This window comes from Staurois parvus, unplaced genomic scaffold, assembly GCF_062004578.1.
Source record: "Staurois parvus isolate SC_StPar_1 unplaced genomic scaffold, SC_StPar_1.0 ptg000209l, whole genome shotgun sequence".
In the NCBI taxonomy this organism is placed as follows: domain Eukaryota; kingdom Metazoa; phylum Chordata; class Amphibia; order Anura; family Ranidae; genus Staurois; species Staurois parvus.
In genome coordinates this window covers 4869213-4896005 of record NW_028318005.1, presented here as the reverse complement: position 1 = coordinate 4896005, position 26793 = coordinate 4869213, and positions in this window count along the sequence as shown.

Here is a 26793-nt window from a genome sequence, read left to right as displayed (position 1 = left end):
CATCTGGAGCTACAGCTGACATTTTCTCAAAGGCACCTACACCCACCTCTGCGCTCGCTGGCACTGCACTGACCCATGTTTTAGTGTTCGCTGCCACTACACCAACATGCATTGCTGCGTTTTCTGCCACTGCAGTGATTAGCCTTTCCATTTCACCCTGGTCAATGAACAGGCAGACTTCTGCTAGCATTTAGTGGATTAGATATTCGTATTTACTAGGTCTTTCTTATACAATTATTGTGTTTATTTGGACTCACCTAGCTTTGTTCTTGCTCTTGTTAAAATTTGATTAATGTGTTCCTTTATTGTTCTAAAAATTGATCTATGTGTGTGCAGGAGGAGCGTTTCATGTTAATTACATAAAGCTTTTCCTCCTTGCAATGAGATCCTACAATTTGTATTTTGTCAGTGATTAAACCATTATAAAACACTGTCTTGTAAACAGACCTAAACATCAGAAACCGAATGACAGAACACTGAAAAATTCCAATAAGAAAGGATTATAGCAATGGAAGACTTATCGGCAGCTGCCAGGCACTTTTTTTCTTCATTTAATTAAATGTGTTTATTAGTTTGAATTAAACAGTAGACAAAACATACAGCCTAAGGCCATGTTTATTAACATATTACTAAGACAAAAAAATGATAATGAAGGTGCAGTAATTCCGATGGGCCTTTTTTAAATTAGCGGGATCATCTACTTGCCTAGTCTAGTCTGGAAGCTGAAAAACAAAACATCTGTTCCTGGTGGACAACCAGCTATGATTTTTTTTTTAGAGATGCCTTAAAATTTCCATCTTTTCAGCTTGCATTTTTTGCTTGCATTATTCAATGTACATTGGTCAAAGAGGATCTACACCCTGTAAACAAAAATGTAAAAGGCAGAAGATACAAATACTGCAGCTGTTGACTTTTAGGCCTCATGCACACAGGACATTATAAAAAGGCTCCTCCTCTTGGCGGCAGCGTTTTGGCAAAAAAAAAAGTCTCACACTTGTAAAAATCTCTTTTACAAGCGTTTAGGCGCATTTACAGGTGTCAAGCGCTAGGGCATTAATTCGGCGCCCTCAAATCCCTCTTGTATTGAACTGTATTGTTGCTGTATTGTCTCCCGTTATATTGTATAGCGCTGAGCAAACTATTGGCGCTATATAAATACTGTATAATAATAATAATTTCACTAGCCAGAATAATTTATTCTGGGCAGTAAAATGAGTTAATGCTCAAGCGCTAAACGTGCATAGCATTAACACACGTTTAGATGCGTCTAGACGCGCCAAGCGTTTTTTTTCTGCCAAAAATCTGCTGCCCCTAGATGCACTGGTAGTGGGCTTTTTTTACAGCTCCTAAAAGCCCCTGCCACTAAAAGCTTCTGAAATCTATGGGTATATGGACTATGGATCATATGGAGGGGCAAGCTGTAAACAAAAATACCTGACGCCCCGAAAAGTGGCTGCAAAAATGCCCTGTGTGCATGAGGCCTTAAAAAACACACACTTACTTGTTCCAGGATCCAGATATGTCCTCACCTAATCCTAATTCACTAGTTCAGGTCCAGGTGTTGGCATCTTAGCTGTGGGCAGCTGACTGTGACTCTTTGCGGCTTCACAGCTGGCTACCCACTGCGAATGCGTGAGCTGCATTGCGCTCCATGAATGGTCCTGCAGTCTCCTGGGACCTGTGACGTGTCCCAAGAGGCTGCTGGGGAATGAGGTGGGCGCCTTCTTAATAATTATTGGAGAGTGAAGATTTTTGGACAAGTACCCTGTGTGCTCCTGGCACATTTACCGGAGCCTCACAGAAAGGTCCCAATTATTATTATTATTATTATACAGTATTTATATAGCGCCAAAGGGTTTGCTCAGCGCTGTACAATAGCGAGGGGGACAGAACATGAGACAAAACAGTAACAGTACAATACACGAGAGGTTGGAGGGCCCTGCTCTTTCGAGCTTGCTACTTGTGATCCGATCATGTGACCGCTGTGACAGCTAAACACGGCAGTCACATGACCCTAAACCTTGCCTCCCAACATCTCAAACCCCTTAAAGGGCTGGCACCAAGGGGTTAATGTTTTACCAAGATCTTCCTCTCATTGGGATGTCTAATTGAGTCTGATTGCTTGGAGTTAGGGATGAGCTGATGGTTTGGTCTGAACCCACATTCAGGCCGAACATTCAGGCTGTAATGCCTGTTTGACCCTTTGTTTGGCAGGAATTGCGCATCATATATAGAAGCAGTATTTCTACTGCTTCCTGACATCTTCTCGCTGTCACCCACTTGCACCTGCAGCGTCCCCAAGAACCATTGATGTCACTGGAATCCCTGCTCTTTTTAAGCTCAGCAGCAGGGATAGCAGTGACATCACTGCCCAAATATGGCCACTAGCCACCCATTAGTCCAGAAAATGATCATTTTTGATTTGACAAATTCGGTTTCCTTTGATTTCAATAGGGCTTGGGTTTGGCATACGAACTTCTTCAAAGTTTGCCCAACTCTGCTGGAATTGAACCAAAGGCAGTTTCAGGGTAAAAAGAATGGAATGTTTGTATGTGAGTCTGGTGAACAGGATTTGCATCTAGGCAGATCTGTTCAACCTGAGTAAGGTCTCTAAAGAATTTCAAGGTGTTTGAGAGTTAGAAGTTGGTGATCTACAAGGACTCAGTAAAACTTAATTCTGACATAGCGCTTGACATGCATTTAATGTAATTGTAATAAGAAGAATAATGGGTGTTAATTCAGATCCACATCTGTGGATCTGAATTAACACCCATTATTAATTTTACAAAGTGGTCTGATGACATAACTTTTATCAGATTGCTCGTATCTTGAACAAGGCTTTGTCCAAATTGCCTAATGAGATCCCTGTTGACTAATAGGAAGAATCTGGTCGTCCACTTATGACCTCTACAGATGCCCAGCTCAAATGGCATTGCTGTGACTGATGGGCTAATACCGAAGAGCCTTCACTGACTGCCAAATTAATATTTAAAAGCCTACTAATGACTCTGCTCAAATGCCAGAAAACTTCTAAACACCCATTTATTTTCCTGGTTCTCTAATTAGCTTCTGTGTGTTTCTGATAGATTGTGAGCATTGTTAAAGCATAGCCCATTAGAAATCACCCAATAGAACTACACATTGACATAAACATCAGCCATCAAGACACACTGTCCAAGAACGGGCCTGGATTTGTTCTATCTTCCATAGCATTGCATAATTACAAATCGTAAGGACAGGACCATTGCAGAATTATTACTATGAATGAAGTCCAATTTTCTATATTTACACAGCTGTTTGTTTTTAGCAATTTTTTGGAAAATATTTGTATTTTATGACATTTTCTGGATACTATTCATCTCTAAAAAATAAAAAGCCAGAAGACTCTAGTTTGCAAACAATTGTTTGTTCAGTAATAGGAAAAATTAGTGTAGCTGCAACCAGTAAACTGAAAAATAAAATAAACCATAAGAGCACATCTAATTAAAGCCTGACTAGTTGATTTATTAGTTTTACTCCCTAATGTGACCCCATAAAATACACAGATGGTACAACATGAGTTTGTGATTTACAGCAGCACTTTTATTTAAGCCTAAAACCAAAAATGTAATACATACATTTTATCAATTCTTAGATGTGGTGACTGCATTATTTTTTTCAGGTCCCCCTCCCCCCTTTTTTTTCACCTGGTAATCCAGCCATTGACATACTTGCTGTATCTATGGAGGATCATCATAGCAACCCGTGTACAGCAGCATTGTCAGCATGTGGAGAGGGTAATATTACGTGGACTAGTAGATTTAGATGGATTTTACATAAGTGACTAACAAATTAATGCTTAACTCCCAATAACACTTTTTAAGCAGTTACAAAACAGCAACTCCCACAGCCTTTAACTTCCAATCAGTGTTCACTTCGACGGTGAAAATATTTTTGGCAACTAAATTAAAACTATTTTAGTCGACTAGAATACAACTTAAACTAAAACAATTCAGATGACTAAGACACGACTAAAACTAAAATGGCATTTTGGTCAAAAGACTAAAACTTGAACAAAAAAATTGACACTAAAACTAACACTGCGCTACCACATAAGAATAAGTAGGGGGCATCTACTAAGCTACTGAAAGGGAAAAAAAAGAAAAAAGCTTATTTTTTCTTAATATTTAATGTTGGTAATATATTCAGGTGATACTGTATGCACAATGGAATTACAGCCAATAGAGTTTACAGTTTGTTTTGTATTTTTTTTACATTTTAATGTTGCATTTCTGTTTCTCAAAAAGCTATATACTGTATTTGTTTAGGATACTTGGTTTTATTCATAAAGATGTTATAAGAGGGCTAAATCTGTGTCTGTAGTGCATTGTTCAAACCTTAATACCATAAATAATAACATGTTATTAGATTTTTACTCCAGCTGTATATAGTGAGTTTGGCAATTCTAGGGAAATGCTTAAATATTGCAATATAATTAAGGCCTGGTTCACACCAATGCAGTTTAATTTTGATTCGCTTTTGCAAAGTTTTTTGCATTCCACTTCCCGTTTTTACTCACTTTTTTGCGGTGCTTTTACCACGCTTTGAGATTTTTTTCATTTTTTTTTTTTTTTTGTTAAAGGGGAAATGTTTTTGTTGCTGGGCAGAATAAAATTGCAAACCGCTGCAAAAATGCACTACAGGCATTTCAGCAGTGTCTCCATTGAACCCTTTCAAAAGGCGCAGTGGCTGAAAAATGCATAGATGTGAACATGTCCCATAGGAAACCATGTTGAATGGACTGTAGTGCATTTCTGCAAAAGGCTATATAAAATGCATTGGTGTGAATCAGGCCTAAACCCATTAGATTTTAATCAATTAAAATGTACTGGAGATTTTAGTCGACTAAAATATGTGTAAAACTAAAACAATTCAGATGACTAAAATACACCTGAAACTAAAATGGATTTTTTGTCAGAATACTATGACTAAAACTAAATTGAAATTTGACGTCAAAATTGACAGTGCCTCCAATCAGGTTAGGCCTCTTTCTGCTAAATTGTCCTTATACAGTTTTAACTCTTTGCTGTAACTATCCCTTCACCCAGTCATGTAACCCCTTCATAGTTTTATTTTTGGCTTAATATACACAAGAAAAGAATAGTAGGTAAAATAAACTGAGCAAAAGAAAATTGCACAGGTAGAACTGGTAAGTTTGTGCTTTAAAATGCATATTTGCATGTCTGGAGGTCAATCTCGGCACCCGTGACAGTGGGGTGAGGGAGAGGAGCTGAGAGGTTGGGGTGGGAAGTTCTTTAGGGTGCACTGAACTAGGTGGCCTTGTGTAGCTGTGTAGGGGTGGAAGGGGCTGAAGAGCTTTGGAGGAGGTAGGGTGTCCAAGGAACTTTTTGGAGCTTTTAGGGGTGTAGGAGAGCCCTGGAGCTTAACTGCCCCCACTCTCAGATGAGTGCTTATTGTCCTAGCTAAAAATGCATGCTTCCTGCTCTCTTCCACCCACAGTATGCCACTAATCTTGGTGCTGGGAGAGTCGATAAGTTAAGGCCCGACTCCAGGTTTCATTTAATTTTTAATAGTTCATTTGGGCCAAGCTGGCCTTTACTAATACATGTGGCCACTGAGTTCCAGTAATGGTATACAGACTTCTTGTCCAGGTCCGGGAACAAAATTAGGATGGACTGCGGGGTGCTCAGCCATTCACAGGAAGATTTGTATTTTTATGAATGAATGCAAGGCTTATTCTGGTTGGCTGATGTAGAGCTTGTGATATCATCCACCTGCCTCTCCACCTCAGTCAATAAGATGGAGATCGAAGGGCCAGCATTTTTTGTGGAGAGTCCACCCAACAGCTGCATGTGTAGTGGGAGGATGTGCACCTTTTTAAAAAGACGGATCACCGGTATGTACTATTCAGAGCATATGGAATTGCTTAGAGGGATTTGGGTAAAATCTTGCTGAGGGTGAAGTTTAAAGTTTACTTTAGTAAAGGCTAATTATAACTATTCCTAAAAATGCTCCCTCTCCCCTCCTCCTATCTATCCTGCATACCCACTATGGGGGAGCTGGAGCTGCTGAGCCATATGAAGAACGGACTGGATTAAAAAAAGGTAAGTACACAAGTCTTTTTATATACAGGATAGGTTAGGAGGAGGGGGGAGGGAGCTTTTTTAAGACTAGTTATTGTTAGCCTTATCTTCCACTTTAATTATACAAAAACTTCAAAGATACCAGGATGTACTAGTGGCTACAAGAGAGCTGGAACAAAGATATGTGCAGTGGTAAAAATCTAATAGTAGCCAGCAATTCCAGAAAATGTTAAACACAGTAACACATGGGCACTGTAAGGTGGCAAAACCGGGCAGTCGAGGCACTTCTTTAACTTGCAGCACAGTGGCTAAATGGTTAGCATTTCCGCATGGCAGTACTAGGGTCGTTAGTTTGAATCCCAACCATGGCACCGCCTGCCTGGAGTTTACATATTCTTCCTGTGCCTGCGTGGGTTTCCTCCCACACTGCAAATACATGCTGGTAGGTGAATTGGCTCCTGTCTAAATTGGTCCTATTGTGTGTATGCATGAATGTGAGTTAGGGAACTTAGATTGTATACCCCTTGAGGGTTAGGGACTGATGTGACTGTACAATATATATATATATGTAAAGTGCTGTCTAAATTGACAGCGCTATACAAGTACATGAAATAAATAAATAAACTTGCAGAAACCTGTTAAAACCAGGCAATGGCCACTAAACAGCCCCATACACAGCAGCAACAATGCCATTTGGTCATAATGAGTTTAAAGCACAATAGAGTCCAAACTACATAAGCCAAAGAGATTACTTGAGGTTTATGATATATTAAATATACATTCAAGCTAACCAGCTAAACACACAATTGAAGTACATATCTGTCAATTGCTTTATCTGCCAAAATATTTGTAATTCTGTTGAGCCCCTTTTGTGATGTACATGCTTCTGCTGCACTGTATAGCCATGGATTGAGGTTGGGGGGGGGGTGGTTGTGACACCAATTTCTCTATCCAGCAGCAAGATAATAAGGTAATCTTCGTATTAATTCTAATTCGAAGCACATTACAATATCAGACTGACACCACGGTGTCATGAAACCAAACCTGTTGGCTGACTCTCCCTTTCCTAGTTGTGTGAAGGATTGGACTCTAGGGATTTGTAGCTTTACCCCTTTGAGGACCGTAAGGTTTTGGAATGCCAAAAGAATACATTTTTTTGTTTTTAAATTTTACAGTTGCTGTAACTAAGCCATTTCATGAAATAATTGGCAAAAAGCTAGATCCATTTGTTGCTTGTTGATAAGAACCAATATTTTGACTCAAACCAAAAAAAAAGAAGAGTTTTAAGTTCTTAATCAGATGATACACACAATTACAAACATGGGACAAATACGTCCCTTTGCATTCACTACCAGTAACTGAACAAAGCAGAACGGGAGTGAAGAACAAATACTGTAAGTATATTCTGTATTAACATCATTCTGTTGCTATGCTCTGCATGGGCAAGGAACTCTCGTTTCCCCCAAAGATAAGCTGGCAACACTTTCTAATGTCCATGGCCAATAGAGTTTGCACTGTCAATGCCTGTATTTGGCCTGCATTGATCTGCTAGCATTTGCAGTTATTTCTCTATTTTTAATGTTCTATTGTAGTGCTTAAGGGATTGTCTGGCTGGTTTAGAATAGTGATTTTCATTTTCTAGGCCTTCGGCAATTTGATGCATTTCATTTTATACAGGGCATTGTACTCTATTGTGTCTGCACGTGGTGGACACTTGCTTTTAATGGCAGATGTTTATTGCATCTAGAATTACATTTGAGTATTTATTGATTTGTTTTCTTTTTGGATTTCCAGCAGCAAAAAATGACCTAGATGTGAAACAGAGAGTAAAAAAGGAAAGTAGAATAGTATGTATATGTAATTAGGAACCAAGGTTGCACTGGCTAAGTGATTTGTGAGGTTGCAGTTAGTTTACCTAATACCACATTTCCCACATCATGTATATTGATACCACCCTCTCTTGATGAATGCGGCCCTTCAGTGTCAGAATTTTGATAAAAGAAAAAATGTTTGTTCTTGGAATACACCCTATGTCATAAGAGTGTTTACCAGTATACACAAGCACAGCTAGGCACAGCCATTCATGGCTACGGGTGGCTTTATTCAGCACCTGGGCTTCCTGGCAGTGGGAAACACTCAGGCACCCTTTTGCCAGAACCCTTATAATCTGTTACTGGTGGCCATGAAGCAAACATTGCATGCAACATGCAGGTCAGCAATGATTGTGGACGTCTACACTGAAATGCCCAATAAAACTGCAGGAAAGAGACACCTGAATTACCTAAGATTTAAGACATTTCTACCAACTGCCCTTTTCAAACATGTGAAGCTTCAGCTTAAAGTAGACCTTTCAGTAATTTTACAAGTTTACAGAAATACATTCCTGATATGTCACAATATAAAGTAGTCTTTTCTTTTCCAGCTTCTTGTGCTGGTAGAAGTCACCCTCCTCCCTCGCCATCTGAGCATTTGGGACACAAAGGATTAAACCTCTTAATGCGCTCATGACACCCCATGTCCTGGGAGATGGCTGCAGGTTGAGTAGAAACCTGAAACCTATTGAGGCCTTATGCTTGAATGACCTGGACTGCCCATATCTCAGCTCTACAATTATTATTATTATTAATATTATTATACAGTATTTATAAAGCGGCAATAGCTCGCTCAGCGCTGTACATTGCAAAGGGGGACAGAACATGTGACAGAACAATACCAATACAATGCAAAACATGAGGGGATTGAGGGCCCTGCTCTTTCGAGCTTACAATCTAGGAGGGAGGGGATAGTGGTACAGGAGGAGATAGCTGTGGGGGATGGAGTGGTAGGAAGAGTGGAGGAGGTTGGCAAGTTAGCAGGGGGTGGGGTAGGCTTCCCTGAAGAGATGGGTTTTCAGGGTGCGCTTAAAGGAGAGGAGAGTAGGTGATAATCTGATGGGTTGGGGCAGGGAGTTCCAGAGGATGGGTGACACCCTGGAGAAGTCCTGGAGACGGGCATGGGAGGAGGAGACCAGGGAACTAGAGAGAAGGAGGTCTTGTGAGGAGCGGAGTGTGCGTGCTGGGCGGTACTTGGATATTAGGTCAGTGATGTAGTTCGGGGCAGTATGGTGGACAGCTTTGTACGTCAGTGTTAGGATTTTGAATTTGATCCGTTGCGCAATCGGAAGCCAGTGGAGGGATTGGAAGAAGGGGGTGGCGGAAACGGAGCAGTTGGAAAGGTGAATGAGTCTGGCAGCCGTATTCAGGATCGACTGAAGCGGGGATAGCCAGCGGCGAGGCAGGCCAGTGAGGAGGGAGTTGCAGTAGTCGAGTAGTGATATGATGAGGGAGTGGATGAGCTGTTTAGTGTTTTCTGGGGTTAGGAACGTGCGTATTTTGGCGATGTTGCGGAGGTGGAGTCTGCACGAGTTTGTTAAAGATTGGACTTGGGGCTGGAAGGATAGGATGGAGTCCACAATGACACCAAGTACTCTGGCCTGCATGGCGGGTTTGATGGTGGCGTTGTTGGATGTGATGGAAAAGTCAATGGGGAGTCTTGTCCGGGCTGGGGGGAAGACAAGAAACTCGGTTTTGGAGAGGTTCAGTTTAAGGAAGTGGAGCGACATCCAGTCTGATATGTCGCTCAGTAGGTGTGTGATTCGGGCAGAGACTGAGGGGGTGAGGTGGGGGGGTTGAGAGATAGATTTGTGTGTCGTCGGCATAGAGGTGGTAGTTGAAGCCGTGAGAGTGTATACAATATCCTTCTTTTGGGAACCTTTCCTCAGCGCCTGTTCTATACTAGAGAATGGGAGAGAGATCACTGGGCCACACTAACTCAAACTGAGATAAAGCCTTTCTACATTCTTTTAAATCCAACTATGCTGCCCATACCCAAGAGCGGAATTACAAACTTTTAAAACGATGGTAGAGAAGCCCTGCACAAATTCTTTCCATCAATTCCCGATCACTGCTGGCTCTGTGATGCCCAGTATGGCACCCTTGTTGTGGTCATGACCCCTCTAGAAATCTGTGTTGAAGCTCTGCTATCCTATTATGGGCCTCTCCTGGCCAGGAACTCTGAAGGTTGCCCTCTTGTCCATCAGTCTGGGATCAATTTCAAAGATCAAAAAATACTTACTTTGATTCCTACTGTCAGTGGCGCATGCGCTGATACCCAGACATCCAAAGTTGCCTAAACTCCCTACCAGCAGGGAGTGGGTGGTAGAACTGAATGTTATTATGAGGCTACAATAATTGACTGCCTGCATTCACAAACGTTATGCAAAGTTCATCATTGCGTTATGGTAAACTTTGATAGACTTTTCATTCGCCCCTATATTCTAACCATTCATGTGACTACCGCTGTAACTCTTGGAAAATTTTGTGACGGACTTGCCAGCTGGGTGGCATATCCCCCTTACAACTTCCTTCTTTCCTAGCTTTATTTCTTTTGTCTCTTCTCTGGATCTTTTTTGCTCCTTCTGTATTTCTTACAGTATGCACGTTTGGTTATGCCTGATTCATGACATATGACTGTATTTACAGTGTTAACTGACCAGAAAGATTTTCAATGCTGCTATAGACTCTGTTTTGTGAGTCCCTGAACAGAATAATGTAAATCTCTTAGTATATGGCCAGTCGGGGTCTTTGACCTAGGTGTCGTTTTTTTTTCTTTTTGTGCATGAGAGTTGAAAGATGACAAATTGTCTGTTATATACAGTCAGGTCTATAAATATTGGGACATCGACACAATTCTAACATTTTTGGCTCTATACACCACTCAGAACTCATTGGACGCCGCTTTACAGTGCAGATGGACAATGACCCAAAGCATACTGCAAAAGCAACCAAAGAGTTTTTTAAGAGAAAGAAGTGGGATGTGATGCAATGGCCAAGTCAATCACCTGACCTGAATCCGATTGAGCATGCATTTCACTTGCTGAAGACAAAACTGAAGGGAAAATGCCCCAAGAACAAGCAGGAACTGAAGACAGTTGCAGTAGAGGCCTGGCAGAGCATCACCAGGGATGAAACCCAGCGTCTGGTGATGTCTATGCGTTCCAGACTTCAGGCTGTAATTGACTGTAAAGGATTTGCAACCAAGTATTAAAAAGTGAAAGTTTGATTTATGATTATTATTCTGTCTCATTACTTTTGGTCCATTAACAAGTGGGAGGCACATATGCAAACTGTTGTAATTCCTACACCGTTCACCTGATTTGGATGTAAATACCCTCAAATTAAAGCTGACACTCTGCAGTTAAAGCCCATCTTGTTCATTTAATTTCAAATCCATTGTGGTGGTGTATAGAGCCAAAAATGTTAGAATTGTGTCGATGTCCCAATATTTATGGACCTGACTGTACCTAGCTATGAAACATTTACTGTAATATTGACACTGTGTATGTGGTCTAATGACTGTATATACTGTATTGATGTCTTTTCTTGTTTGAGAATCCATTAGCAAGGTACTGGTTATCGTCAGCTCCTCCGACTAGTACGCAATGGACAGTTTATGTTAATTCTTTACTCCCACTGGAGAAACTCACGTACCAACATTGCAATGCTTATCGTAAGTTCCAGCAGGTATGGCGGGGTTGGCTGGATACTCCTGGGCTCACCCCTCCTCAACTTTTGCAGGTGTGATATTTTATATCAGGTGTGTGGCTCCACTCCTCCCCCTGGGGGAGTTCATGTGCATCACCTATTCTTTTTGATGGGTGAACCAGAGGTTGTTGATGTGTTTTGGGTTTTTTTTATTGTTTTTGGCTTTGTTCCTTTCCCCCATTTCTGTTTACATCTGGTCGGGAAGGAATAAGATGTAAAAAGGAAAAAGCAAGATATTGTCAAGAAAGTTTTGGATCCTTGTGGTCTCTGTTTTGTTTGATTACCATTTCTGTTATTCTGTTTGTTACTGGAGCTGCGTGTCCACGTTGTTCTATTTATGTGTAATGTCATTGTGGATTCTGTAAGTACTGTTCCATTTTCTCTATTATCTTGACAATAAAAGTTGTTTGGATTAAAGAAAAAAAAAAGAAAATCCATAAAAACGTTTTCTTAAAAATGCTTCTAATTTTTAGCATGCTTGCACTTCACATGAAAAAACAACTGATGCTAGGCCCACTTTAACAACTGAGCCAATACCTGTAAAGAAGAGGTTGAATACTTACCTACCACCTTTTGAAAGTTGTGAGGTTCCATGGAGATTGCAACTCCAGGAAGTGTCACTTTCCCATCATAATTTAACCCCCCTGACGGTATTCCGAGTGTAGCTCGGGGTAACTTTCAGTACCAGAAGCGGTAACCCCGAGCTACACTCGGGATTACACTGCAGCGCTTCTCCAGCGATCCCTCGAGCACTTACCTTGTCCTGCGGTCCCGCGATGTCCCCCCTGCAGCGTCCCCAGCCATGTCCTCCGGGCGATGCCAGCGTCTGTCTTATGGGTACTGTGCCCTGCCAGCGTCGGTACATACGGGGGCGGAACCGGCGGAAATTTCAAAAATTTGACATTCACTCAATACACTAAAATCACATAGTAAAACATTACTGTATCAAACCATTTCACATACATATTGTCCCGAGTGCTTTGTCCTGTGCCTTGCCTGCATTTTTACTGTTTCGTTCTGCCTGGAAACTGAGAAACATCCATGGCATCCAAAAAGCGTCCATTTAGGTCAAAAACAGTTTTAGACCAGCTAGAGGACAGCGATAGTAAATTAGAACCACTTGCAGAATTGAGTGATAATGATTCGTGGGGAAATTCGTCATCAGGCACTGAAAACGATTTTGCGACTAAGCTCAGTGATGTGTGAACTTGGCACTATATTTCAAATTTCAGTGTTTTTGGTTTGATTACATTATTAAAATAAATGTATTATTTTTTATGATTATTTATTATATTATGATTTCGTGTTTCACATTGTATCATACCCGGGATGTTTACTAGACTCTTGTTTGGACAGATTTCAGTGAGTTATTCCTAAGAATTTCAGGCCTACAATAAAAAAACAACATATTTCCACTGAAAACAATGTACCGCTTTGAGCAGAGAAATACTGACATAATCAGACCGCTAGGGAGGTTAAGGCAGAGGTGTCAAATTGGCGGCTCTCTAGCTGTTGTGAAACTACAAGTCTCATCGTGGCTCTGCTTTTGGGATTCATGCCTGTAACTGTCAATTTTGCAATGCTTCATGGAAATTGTAGTTTGGCAGCAGCTGGAGGGCCACCAGTTTGACACCCGTGATTTAAGGGATCATTTCTAACGGGAAGTGTTTAAGAGAGGTAAGTATTCAGTCTCTTCTTTGCAGGTATGAATTTAACTGAAATTCAGTATGAGATAGGGTTGCTTTAAGATAGGAGATATAAAATATAACTTACTGAGCTACTGTATACCAAAATGAATACACCAAAATCACAAAAGCAGCTTTTTCATTGTGCATTTTATAAAAAATAAAACAAAAGACATGCATTTGCATAAATCACCAGAAAGTCATCTTATTTGTCAACAATACCACCTGCACTTAGCACATAGCACTTGTCCATGTTAATTCCTGTTTTTCCACAATTTGACTCTAATTGCTGTGATTACTCAAACTGTGATGACATTTTATGACTCACTCACTGACTGAGTTGCATCAGATCAACTTTACATACAAAATAATACATTACTGCCAAGCATGTCTCCCTTCCCTATGCGAGTTTTTTTTTTTTTAAATGTTGTTTTTTTCAGAATTCTCTAAACCTACAGCAGGCCACCAAATTAAATTAGGTCATATATAGTTAATGATGTTCTTTTATTATCAACTAAATATTGCTGCAACTGCCAATTATCCCAATTTGTACCAATGCAAAATCATTAACTCCAAAACATCGTCTGTCATATTAGTCAGAGGTGCTGTGCAGTAGCATATGTTGGCTAACATAACAAGATTTGTTTAGGCAAACTCATAGGAGGTCATACCAGTCGGCACTCGGCAAACATTCCAGACACAAGACTAATTAAACATCTGAGGCCTATTTACTATTTCTATTCTTTAACGCTAACCTTTAACACAGCAATAGCTGCCCATAGCACTATCCTGCATACAAATCACTATGGAAATTATTTATCTATCAAATCAATGTAAGTGTACAATTTTCTAATATTTTGAATGCCCATTTCAGTTAATGTGCAACTAATTGGTCCCTCACACTTGTGTTCACTAAAGTGTTTGTGCAGTATCCAAAACTTTTTTGTCAGCTGTGTGTGTGTGTGCATGCGTGGGGGGGTGTCCATTCTCTCCACTCTGGTCTCAGATTACACTCAACTGACTGCTCAATGCCAGGGGTCTCCAAACTTTCTAAACAAAGAGCCAGTTTACTGTTCTTTAGATTTTAGAGTGGCCAGATTGTGGGCTGCATGAGTAGAAAATATCCTGGTGTTACTGAGAGAAGACATTTTTTTAGGCTTGGTGGTTAGTGGAAGTAAATAAATTACATAGTACCTATGGTTTCTATTAGGAGGAACAGTGCCCTGGAATTGGTATAAGTGGGAAGAATAATACTCAATCGTTTATATCTGTGGGAGGAAGTATACCCCATGGTTGTTTTTGGTTGGAGGGATAGTGCACCGTTGTTGGTGACAGTAGGAGAAATGGTGTCTCATCTTTGGTGTCAGTGGGAGGAATAGTTCCACATATCAGTGGGAGAAAAAGTCCCCCCAAGGGCTGCTTGAAGGCAAGCAAAGGGCCACATCCAGCCCAGGGGCCACATTTTGGAGACTGCTGCTCTATGCTGTGCAGTGTGTGACATCAGGACCCCAACTCTGGAAACTGAGAGATGCTGTGCAAAGTCTGTACTTTGAACTAATATAGAGAAGATGGCTGCAACTGTTTACAAATATATTGCAGCTGAAAGGGAATGCCTGCCCCTAGCAATAGGGCAAGGTGGAACCAGATTGGCTGGCAGGGTCCAGGAGGATTGCGATTGGCTAACTCTCAGAAAACTGGATTAAGCCCACACAGTGCGGGGAGAGCCCTGGAGATGGGATGTAAGCTGGTAGGTTGCAGCATGACAGTGTGGGAGTGCCCAGCGAAGTGGCTGTATGCTCTGGAGTGCGATGTTATATGTATACAGGGCTTGGGTGCTGCTGCATGATGTTTCTAGGACCCCAGCCCACATGGAAAAAAAATTTATATTAGAAATATATTGTAAAAATATTCTTCCCAAATATATTGACATATATTTGAAATGCTACAATTTTGGCCATATTCAATATATATCAAAACATATTTCAATAAATATATATATTTGTGTGTGTATATACAAATGTGTATATATACAAATATTCAATATATTTCAAAATATATATCTATATATATATATATACACACTGTATGTTGAAAAGCGTTTTTATTGCAAAATATATGAAAAATATTTTTAAAAATACATTTCAAATATACTGTATATATTTTGAGATATATTGAATATGGCCAAAGTTGTAGCATTTCAAATATATATCAATATATTTGGGAATAATATTTTTAAAATATATTTCAAATATATTTTTTCTCCCATATGGGAGGATAATCTTGACTGTGATCTAGACAGCTGCAGAGATTATACCTGTTTTTTTGAGGATCCCATGGGCCAGTAGAGTAGACGGGACCTATACTCATAAATAGGCAATCATACATGCCAATTGTGTTGTTGCACTGTAAACTGTTTATCATTGCATGTGTGTGTTTGCCTAACTAAGTTATTTTACAGAATTCTACTCCATTTTAGAAAACCCATTCTAAAAACTTCCAGTTGTGTAGTTGAGCCCAGACACAGAGTGGATCATCGCTGGAGCAGGGTAGAAGGATGCAAACAATCCAGTAGCTACTCAAGTTATTCTAAACTGGTATTTTTAGTGCAACTGCAGTTTTTCAGGGATTAGCCATGAAGTCACAGAAAGTCAAGCCCCAGTATAAAAAGTTAAACCTAAATCAAAAAGAGGCACATAAGATGTTTTCCTGGCTGATAAAGCTACTGGCACCCTATGATGTATGTATAAATGTTTCCTTTAATATCAAATAATGCTTAATTAAAATGTTGGCATTGACCAATGTCTTAAGACAATGTGCAGATGCTGAATTCTATAGGATATCTGAAAAAGAACAGAAACAGATTTTTCAAATAGTGTTTGGATAGTTCTAATAGATTGCCAAATTCACTGCAGCAATATTACATTTCAACTAGAAATCTAAATGGAATTGTGAAAAGTACACAAGGTTCTGTAATCAGGGTAATTGCTAAAGATTTTATAGTGCACTAGGTAGATGATAATGCCATTAGGGACATTAAACAGTCATATCCTTCCTGAACGTGCAGTATTAGATTGAAAGGTTTGCAAGAGTTTTTGCTGGTTATCAGCAGGTCCAGCAAGGAGTCTTGCAGAGAGAACACAGAAAAAGAGAGCTGGGAGCTGACAGTAATACACAAAGGCACACACTTACAGACCTGCAAAGGGACAGTTGCACATAAATCATGAGGCAGAGGAGCAACATGGCAACACCCAATGCTTAGGGTTCATGAATAACAAGACAACAATTATCCTGGACTATCCATAGAACCGTATTGTTAAAACAGTTGAATAGAAGAAGTTACATTTAAAAGTAGACTCATAAAATAATTTTATCTACAACATTCACAAATAAAAACCAGTAAGAGCCAAGGTGGAAAGCTAGCATAGGACAGTTTTCTTAATTAATTGTACAAAGAAATATTTAAATAGATAAATGTTATCAACACAACAGTTCCATAGACATAGAACTATATTTGTGTTGCTGATTCTGAAGTTTTTACTATAAGTCCTCATACACACGGGACGGTTTGATAACGCTGGTAACGTTAGCTGTGTAAAGTCACATTAAAAACTTGAGTTGTTCAGCTTTTTTTAGCATTTTTGCATTGGTGTTTAGCGGTGTTTTGCTGCGTTTAACAGCCTGCATCTTTAGCTTTTTTCCACCCAAATAAATTGGGTGAAAAAAGTCCAAAAACACCGGTTTGAGCCGTTTTACAGCGTTTTGCAGCATTTTTCAGCGTTAGAGCGTTTTTACAGCTAAAGACTTCTCTAGAAACCCACTAGTCCTTGGTTTTTTTTCCAGCCAAAAAACGGCCCTGCCAAAAAACGTTGATTGCAGTCTATGTGTGCATGGACACATAGGATAACATGCTGGGGGATTTACTACCTGTAGAAAAAAACCATCAAAAAGCCAAAAACAGCAGTTGTAAAAACGCCAAGTGTGCATGAGGACTTAAAGTAGAACTATTTTTTTTTCTCATTTTGGATATAGTAAGGGGGCCCATAACCCCTGTCAGTTTAATTAGGGAGATTTCCCTTCACTTCCTGTAACATAGCCAAACAGGAAGTGAGAGAAAGTTTCCACAAATTATAGAGAATTTCTTGGGGACCCCCAGGTCACCAGAACCAGTGTCACCATTGAAAGATTTCAACTCTACTACTTTTCTGAGGACAACCCAAAATTTAGGATTTTCTTCTACTTTCACTTCCAATGAGAACAGTAAACAGGACAAAGGGACACAGATAGCAATAAAAACTGACAGGTGTTCTAATCCCTCTCCATTCTTTGCATAACTAAAAAAAAAAAAAGTTTTGTCTTTAGTTGTACAACCTCCAGGTAGCGGGCTTGGTAACAAGAGCTAACTTGCAAACCTCTCAATATTGGTGGTCACTTCCAAACGATCTAATAAGCTCATGCCCTCTTTCTGGTGGTGCACCTCCTATGACTGCCAGGATGTTCTTCAGTCTGTAAGTTTGTTCTGTTTCATCCCACCCATTGGGCTGTCAGGATATATTTTATCCATGGGTGTTGTTACACCATGGCACCTGCTCCAGGTCTTCAAATGAGGGCCCAGGGTATTCTTTGCAGTAATATTTGTTGTCATTTCAAGTATGGAAAACATACATCAAGCCTTATTCCATTTTTGTTCCTTTGCCCCCACCTAGACCTCCACATTTATTTTTAACAGTAATTTCTTCATACTTTTTTCTAAGTGACTTTGGTCCAATCACAAGATGTCATGGGTCCTCTTCTTTCTCTTGCATCCTAAGCGGTGGACAGTCCTAAACATTGCAGAGAACAGGGCTCATGTCTGATGTCATTTAGCCTGTCAGAGCATTGCTGGACCTCAGAGCGGTCTGCTGGGACAATGCTGGAGTATTGCAAGAAAAGCTGCTTTTTATCATTTTAACTAGTGAAGGACAACCTTTTTTTTAATATAACCTGGGATTGTCCTTTTAGTTTTTGCTCAACTTTAACAGTGAGGTTTTTTTTCCATATGTATAGTATAACTTCTCTCACCTTCCCACATCTAACTACATTTTTCTTTCACAGTTCATTTATGTTGGGTTGATCATTTGGTCTATTAGGCAATCTAGATTTTTATTGGTGATAAACCTCAGACATGAAATATGAACAAAGCATATCCCTCTACAGTGTGTACTTGTCTCAATTAAGAACACTATGGGGTGGATTTACTGAAACTGGTTCACTCAAAATCTGGTGCACCTATGCATGGCAGCCAATCAGCTTCTAACATCAGCTTGTTCAGTTAAGCTTCGGCAATAAAACCTGGAAGCTTATTAGTTATATTCACCTAATTTTACACTCCCCAGCTTTAGTAAAAAAAAAACCTCTAAGTGTCATTTCTTTCCACTGCTTTGTTCCTCTTCCATCAGTATGAGTCACTTCTGACAAGTTTTTCTGATACCAAGAGAATAATGGTGACAGGGGAGGGACCTCTAGCTGATTGACAGCCTCAGCTCTGTTCCTGTGAGCTGTGTGGAGAGATGTGTGTCTATTTCCTCCAATCAGCTTTCAGAGCTTTCCTCACTGAGCTCTGCAGTGTGTAATTTCAGCTCTCCTCCCTCTTTTTTCTGAACTCTCAGGCAAGCTTATCAATTCTGGACTTTAAATGGGTGAAGAGAAGAGAATACTGCAGATAAACAGGCACAACATATGTAGGAGGATTTGTTTCAGTCACTTCACTGTGTATATGTAAGGGGTTGCTACCACTTGCAATGCAATGCATATTTCTTTCTCTTGATAAATTAATACTCATTGATTAACATGAAGACTATACATTCTATTCATAACATGCACGTGGAACTCTGTTTTTTTTTCCAGAAAAAAGTATTATAGTTGTCTTTGCCTGAGATCTGATTCTAAGATGATTTTTGTAAAGATCTGGCACTTATGTGCAAATTCTTGAATGGCGTTGTTTTTGGAGTGGGCTCAGATTTCTCTGTAACCCCCTTGTGACTCTTCAAGGAAGATTTAAAATTCATTCTTCCTAAAAGATAACTTTCTTAAGCTCGCCACACAAATATCAGCTTTATTGCTATGATTTTTCTGTGTTTAGTGAATATTTCCTTTTGGCTCATTCCATGATTTTTGTTTATTCTTTTCTTTTGGTTTAATTAAAAAAACACATTACTAATGTTTTTCATTTCACCTGTTTTGCTTAGATGTTACTATTTATGGCATTAAAGAACCTACTATGACAGCATACTACTTCTGACTGGTACAATCTGGCAATACTAGCTGTCATATAATAATAGTTACTATGCCTTAAGAATACTTACATGACATCATATGTTTGATTGTGAGATTACAATGTTTAAACTATTACATGACATTGACTGTTCCATCATCAAGAGGACTGTTACAATGATCACGTTGACTGCGGCATCACAAGAATAGTTTAAAATGAAGTATTACTTGTATTAGGGTAAAAAAAAAACCTTCCACTAGCAATTCCTAAACCAGCCCCATCCCTAAATACTTACCTGTATTGATACAGCATTGTGTCCATCTGCAGCAGTGATGGTCTTTCTCCCTGCTCTCACAGGCATATAGGCAGCAGTGGGAGCCATTGGCTGCTGCTGCAGTCAATCAAATCATTTGAGGAGGGAGAGGGGAGTGGGGCAAAGCTGGTACAGGTAACACGGGCTCATGAGCAGAATGCAGAGTTAAGGAATGTAGTAAAGTGGATCCCAATTGTCTCTTGGCAGCATTGTTACCAACCTACCAGATTGAAATTCACTGACACAACACCCAAATTTTACTGTCACAGCAAAGTTTTTACTGTCATTTCCAAAAATTATAAAATTAATTTTAAGTGCAAATTTAAGTATTTAGGCTACAAACAAGTACAATATGCAATTAGCAATGTAATTTAGTGTAGATATAAAGGCAAATAAAAACATATTTCTTATTTTATTAAAAAAAAAAGTAAGTAGCTCAGGGACAGGACTCAGGAGGGCGAGAAATTAGAATGGGCAGGCACACATACATGGAATTGACTCTTACAGTGACACTGACAGTAATGTGCAGCAGCACAGATGATAATGACACCTCACCGCCATGACATGTCCCCTCTTAAGTCACAATGATAGTCTCTCTCCAAAGCAGGTGGTCCCTTCAGTTAATTGCAGTCCAAACAGCACTGACAGTACTGCTCCCAGCTTGCCTTACTTCTGTCCACGAGAGGCTCTGGTCCCTCCGCTCGGCTCCTTTGCACGATGACATCACGTGACACGCCCATTCAATGCTTCCTCCAGACCCACCGGTGCCACCCAAGCACACTGTAGCAGGCACTCGGATGGTGTGCTGAGTGTCACAGCCATATTTTGAACTGGCAGCCTCTTCCTATCACTGGCATTTACTGGCAGGAGAAATTTTTTTTTACTGGCTGCCAATAAAAGTACTGATGGTTGGCAACACTGCCTAGCAGCCATCTTTCTTCTGCTTCCTGTCAGCCCTTTAATTGTATTTTAATGCTGGGAGGCAGAGGTGATGTCCCAATCATGTGATAGCTGTGATTGGCTCTCCCAGCGGAAACATGATTATGAGCCCCTTCTTCTAGTTGCTGATCACAGAGACCAAGAGCTATCAGTGACAGTTCAGGCAGAGTGTACTCTCAGCACACAACTTGAGACCTCGATGGAAGCATAAGTGTAGCAGCTGGAGGATTGGGCCCACCCAAGCAGTCTTAGGTCTCAGTGGCTCTACCTCCCCAAATGTAAAATAACCAGATCCACAAAAGAATGTGATAAACAAATATTTTCTAACAATTGCCCACAAAACAACACCTGGAATAACTGGCACTACTCCTGGTCTTATTTTGGTAGCAACATGTACACATAACATTATTCACGTCCATCTTGGCACAAAATAACAATGCAACAAGTGAATAAAGTGGTCAAACAAGCTCACAGATCCCCAGTGCAGTCAGTTTGGTCCTCTGATGTCAGCATTATGTCAAGATACCTAGTGCCTTCCAGTGGAACGGTCACAGCTAAACGGCAAGATATGTGTAGGAATAATGATTACGCTTTTTTTTGAGATCTTCAGATTTCCTAACATGGGAAAAGCCCATTCATTCATTTTTTTTTTATTTACACAGGTCTGGCATTTGGATGAAGCAGCTGACACCGATGATGCATGCCATTGAAAATGGTGAGGAGGAGAAGAGGAGTATTAGCTTTAAGGCTACTTCTAAATGACAGCAACTGAATAAAGTTGCCAATCGGGCCAGCCCCTAGTCGCCCCTTTATCCTTCCTTTATGCTGGAGTACTGTCATATTCCTATTTAGAGAACAAATATTATCTCAAGGATACGGAGAAAGAACTGAACCTCATACCCTTGGAAGAGGTCAGAGCTATGTACCCATGAACTACGCATGGCCATATAGCTCCAGTAGAGAAACTTTAAATTATTTACCCGCTGGTAAAGATCTACTTATAAACTATACCAAATTAATTCAGAACCTCTGTTGGCACTGTCACTACTTCATATAAACCTTTCTGAGAAAAAACAGCTTGATCCATGGTTGGGTCACCTCTTCTACAATCACTCTAGGACATGTTATTCTCTCCATATTTCCGTGCTTGATTTCATCTGCAAATAAAAATTTCCTGAGATTTTTCATTTCTGCAACCAAAGCCCTTATCCACATGCACTCACACTCCACCACAACCTTGATTATTCCAACATAGATTTCCATAGTGTAGCAAATGATGAGAATGGAGGAACCGATGCCAGATATTGAAACACATGACTCCTTCAGAAAAATAAACTGACCCCTTGGATTATTTTCATGGGGACTGATGTGTTCCAGGCCTACTAATATCAATTTTCTATCTCTTTTTCATCTGCAAATAAACTGTGTCACACAGATCCCTAACTGGCCCCACAGATTTATCCTAGGTTCTATTCCCAAAAGATGTGCACGGCAGCCAGGCACACAGCAGCTCCCTCAGGCAGTGGGTACTTTTTTAGGCTTTATTGCTGGTTAAACTTGGATAGGGGGCGGGAAAGCTTTGGGATACTACAGGATTTTGTGAGGACCTTCTCTCTAATAATAAAATATAACTCATGCAGTGCTAAAAGTATGATAAAACACATAAAATCATAAATTATCTGATACCAATATAACAAAATTAAAAATTATGAAAGTGACCAAGTTCAATGACCTTATATGTTATAGTGACATAAATAGATAATATTATAAGATGACAAGCTATAATATCCGCAAAGGTTTAAAAATATGAAAGTGACCAAGTTCAATGACCTTATCTATTATAGTGACATAAATAGATGACAAGATATAATATCCGCAAAAATTTAAGGTGCCAGAAATCAATACACGCACTATGGCGTATGGTGAAGTGCAAATATACGCACTATAAACATAGGGTGAAGTATAGATGTGATAAGAACGTCCCCAATTGGCGTTTCCAGGTGCATATGTGATTAGTCTCTGGTTAGTGTAGATCCGTGATGGTGAAAGATAAAATAAATGGCTGTAGATTGCACTCACCAGAGAGCGCAAATGAATGCGTATTTGAGTATTAAGGACCAACTCCTGGTCATCAGCATCAGGTTACTTAAAACATCAGGTCATCTGGTGGGCATCAGGGGGGAAGACAGCACACCATCAGGTAGTATTCGGCACTGAGGATGGAATCACACTAGTAACTTTAGTCAGGTGACAATGGGTATCCTTGTGGAAAAGACTCACCAGAAGTGAGCCAAAACAAAAAGACTTCCCATAGTGCAGTAACTTTTAATTTATTCTGTCTACTCTCTTTAGGGGCATCCCCACGCCTCTTGGTAGAGACTAGAGACACAAGCACTTCTGGGATTCCCTGCAGGGCAAATACCACTTTAGCAGCACTAACACAGTCATTCAAGGGGTTAAACAGCAGACAGTCACTAGGATCCCACTTCCAGTCTTCTACTCACTGTGTCTCCAAATATTTGGAGACCTCCAGTCCAATACTGGTAGACATAGTACTGTGACTCTCCAGGCTGGATTCTCAGCGCACTCCTTTTTTTGACTAAAAACTTCTTTCAGGTAAAGTGTGCCCCCCCCCGGCTCCCACTGAGCTGGGACCTCGAAATCCTCTGCAGACTTCAGCTAACCTGCCCAGAAAGGCAGCTGCCTTTAGTCTGGGATCTCCTACTTTAGAACAAGAACCCTGCTGCTCCAGGCTTCTGATTATATATGGGCTGTCTCCACCTTCTGGGCACAACTTCCCAGAAATAGGCCACGGTCCCATAAATATTCAAATATTCAGCTCCTTCTCCTCTCACACCTCTGTCTTTACCCTTCTCTGCCTTGAGCCACATTCATAGCCATTAATATGGGTCCCTTAGATCTGGTTCTCCAGTTCAGAGCAAACACAGCAACATGTTCAATAATCAGAAGTGAAATCATAGTACTGGCATTAAAACATCAACAACTATGAAATAGCAGTTTTTACTAACTAAATGCAACATAAGTCCTAAGATACAACTGGTGTAAAAACCCTTTAAGATGATCCACTTTGAGAAAGTCTCTTCCCAGACAGTTCACTTTGTCCTGCAGATATTGTTGTATTTATTCTCTGAACAGACTTTCTTTGACTTTATACTACAGTCTTTCACACAATCTCCTGATGAGATGAACAAGCAACTGAAACTTGGCAGTACAATATGACAACAAAGTAATGGGATTCTAGAAATATGTATTGAAGAAAATGCCAAACTACAAACACCCTGGCGGGATAGCACTGGTTAGGGAAAACACTCACAGTTCAGTTCCAATACAGAGATGCATTGGGAAGAGATGCACCGACAGCATCTGTTTCAGAGGGCTAAGTGTGGCCTGGCCAGTCCAGTCCTAAAAGGGAGGCTTCCTTGAGGATAGCGAATTCCTAGCATTTCCCTACTCATCAGGAACCTTTCCGTGCCGCTAGTCACTTTCACTGACAGGGTCTCTCCTCTAGGAGGTAGGGGTGTGGTAAAACCTTGACTCAACTGCCTGTTTTACTGCTCCCTAGTCCTGTGTGTGAAAGAGCTCATATTGAATTGTCCCCAGAGTGTCCATTAGTGGTAGGAAACAATCTGCATGAAATGGTATACAATTGCTGCCACATAACATATGTTGTATATAATGAAATAAATGTCAGTTGTGAAACTGTTCTACTGCACAGGACAGGAGACATGTAGAGAGATGTCGTCATCCTGAACCTGTATAAAAATCAGTTGCTGCTAGAATTTCTGACACTGATCCTAGGGAGCCAACCATGCAACACCAAGGCAGCACATGACCTAACATCAGTGTGCTGCTTCCTGCTTTTCTGCTGAGTTCTGTTGCACACCTACAGAGCAGTGCAAATGGCACTGACAGACCTACGCAACCCTTCACACCCAAAAAAAAAAATATTTTGTCTTTATCACTGCTAGAAATATTGCTAGGATAAGACGTAAATAAAAAAATCTTCCCAGCAATTTAAAAAAAATGTCAGTGGCCCTATCCAAAAAGAAATAAAACCTTTTCCTCGGAGGCGGGCTTTAAAATAACATGAATGCTTTGAGAATGGTGATAATTCAACACAAGACAGATTCTCCCTTCACTTGCTGCAATTGCATAGTTGCAATTGAATTCTAGAGATACAGTCAGACTTTGACTAATCATACATCAAAGATTTCTCTTGTTTAGCCCACAGTAGAGAGATTTCATAGATTCTGTCATCCACGCTAAACTGAGCGGTTGTAGGAATCTCCTCTGCATGCTATTGCATTCTGACAGCTGACACCCACTGTGACGAACACGGCGTCAGACCCCAGCCCTTCTCACCAACTCGTGACTGAAGGACTAGCCAATCTAAAACCGTGCTGTCATGTGTGTAACAATTACACGTTCAGCTGCAGCCTGCACAAAGGTTTTTCCAGCTAATGGATCACAATCTACGTACCGCAGCCTGAGAGCGATTGTTACTGGGTCAGGTTAATTACGCAATTAACCCTTCACACTGCCACCACCGCCTTTTTGTAGAGAAAAGGAGGAAACTCGCCAATTTTAGCAATAACACTATGATTTTTGAATAATCGTCTGTATACCACTGTCACCGCAGGTGGTATATAGAGGGTTAAAACACACAGTAGCGCTCTTCAGACTCAGGGATTCTTCGTTTGCATTAAAGAGCTTTAAAAACAGTTCAACACTTTTCAGAAAATAAGATTTATTATTAAAAAGGTCAAAATGGTGCAATAAAAGTATTTACAGAAAAAGATGTAGCCAATATATATATATAAATACAGAGAGCAATAACACAGCAAAGAGATAACAGAAAGAAGTTTAGAGAGGTAGAATACTTGCCGTCAGCCTTGGTTTAAGCAGCTTCAAGGGTCCTGAGCAAAAGGGTGCCTTTTCTCCCAAAGTTGGTTCCTGATGTTAAAAAGGGAGAATTCTTCAACTTCAGCTTTACTGCTCCAAGCATAACAGTGTTTTCTAGGAACTCAGCAGGGTGTCTCCTTACAGCAGAGAACCAATCGCCTCATTTGGGGAGGGGTGTTATAGGCGGGGGACTCAGGCTAGAACCAAAATTCCTCCAAAGTTATACCAGGGCAATAACCTTCCCTAGGTACATGTAACATTCTATCCACAGGTAGATCAATATGCAGAATCATCTGCTGAACGTCTAGATATCAAACATGCCATATTTGACGATTCCAGCTAGAACTATATGGCTTTCTGCTCTCCTGTAGATTCCACTAAGGGTGTAAGATATCAGACGACTCGCATTAAACTGAGCTATCCGAATATATGCTTTATGTTTATGTAATTATTTCCTACTTTAAGATATAAAATTATATGGAAAAGTGGGTTTTAAATGTGAGGTCTGTTTTACGGCTTATCTGGAATGCGTTTAAAGCCCAGTGAAGGATTGGTTTATGGCTTTACGATCCTTTCCAAGCAAGAGTCTCACAGACATACTGGGGCCAGGCTAATTGGGGTTTATAACCATGAAGCTCTCCAGCTGGGCCTGATGCCTGTGATCTCTCGGCATCATACAGACCACATGTCACTCAACAGAAAGGGAGGGGGAGATTGGAGGGAGAGAGATACAAGATGGAGGATCCTTAGCAAGATGGATGGCCGTGTCCATCTCTGTGTGCACAGTTGTTACACCCACGGCTGTCTAAATACCCGAATAGTAAGTGCATCTCATAGTCACTGCTTGGCTAACAATTTTCTACCTGGGTTCTTTGAATGTTCAATTTGAGTTTGCTGAGTGGTGCCACCAGGGCCAACCATAGCTCAAATTATAGCTGATTCAGCAGGAATTATACAAAATTTGACCTATGTATGGCAGGCTTTACCCCTAAAAATAACATCAAACAACTCTGCTAAT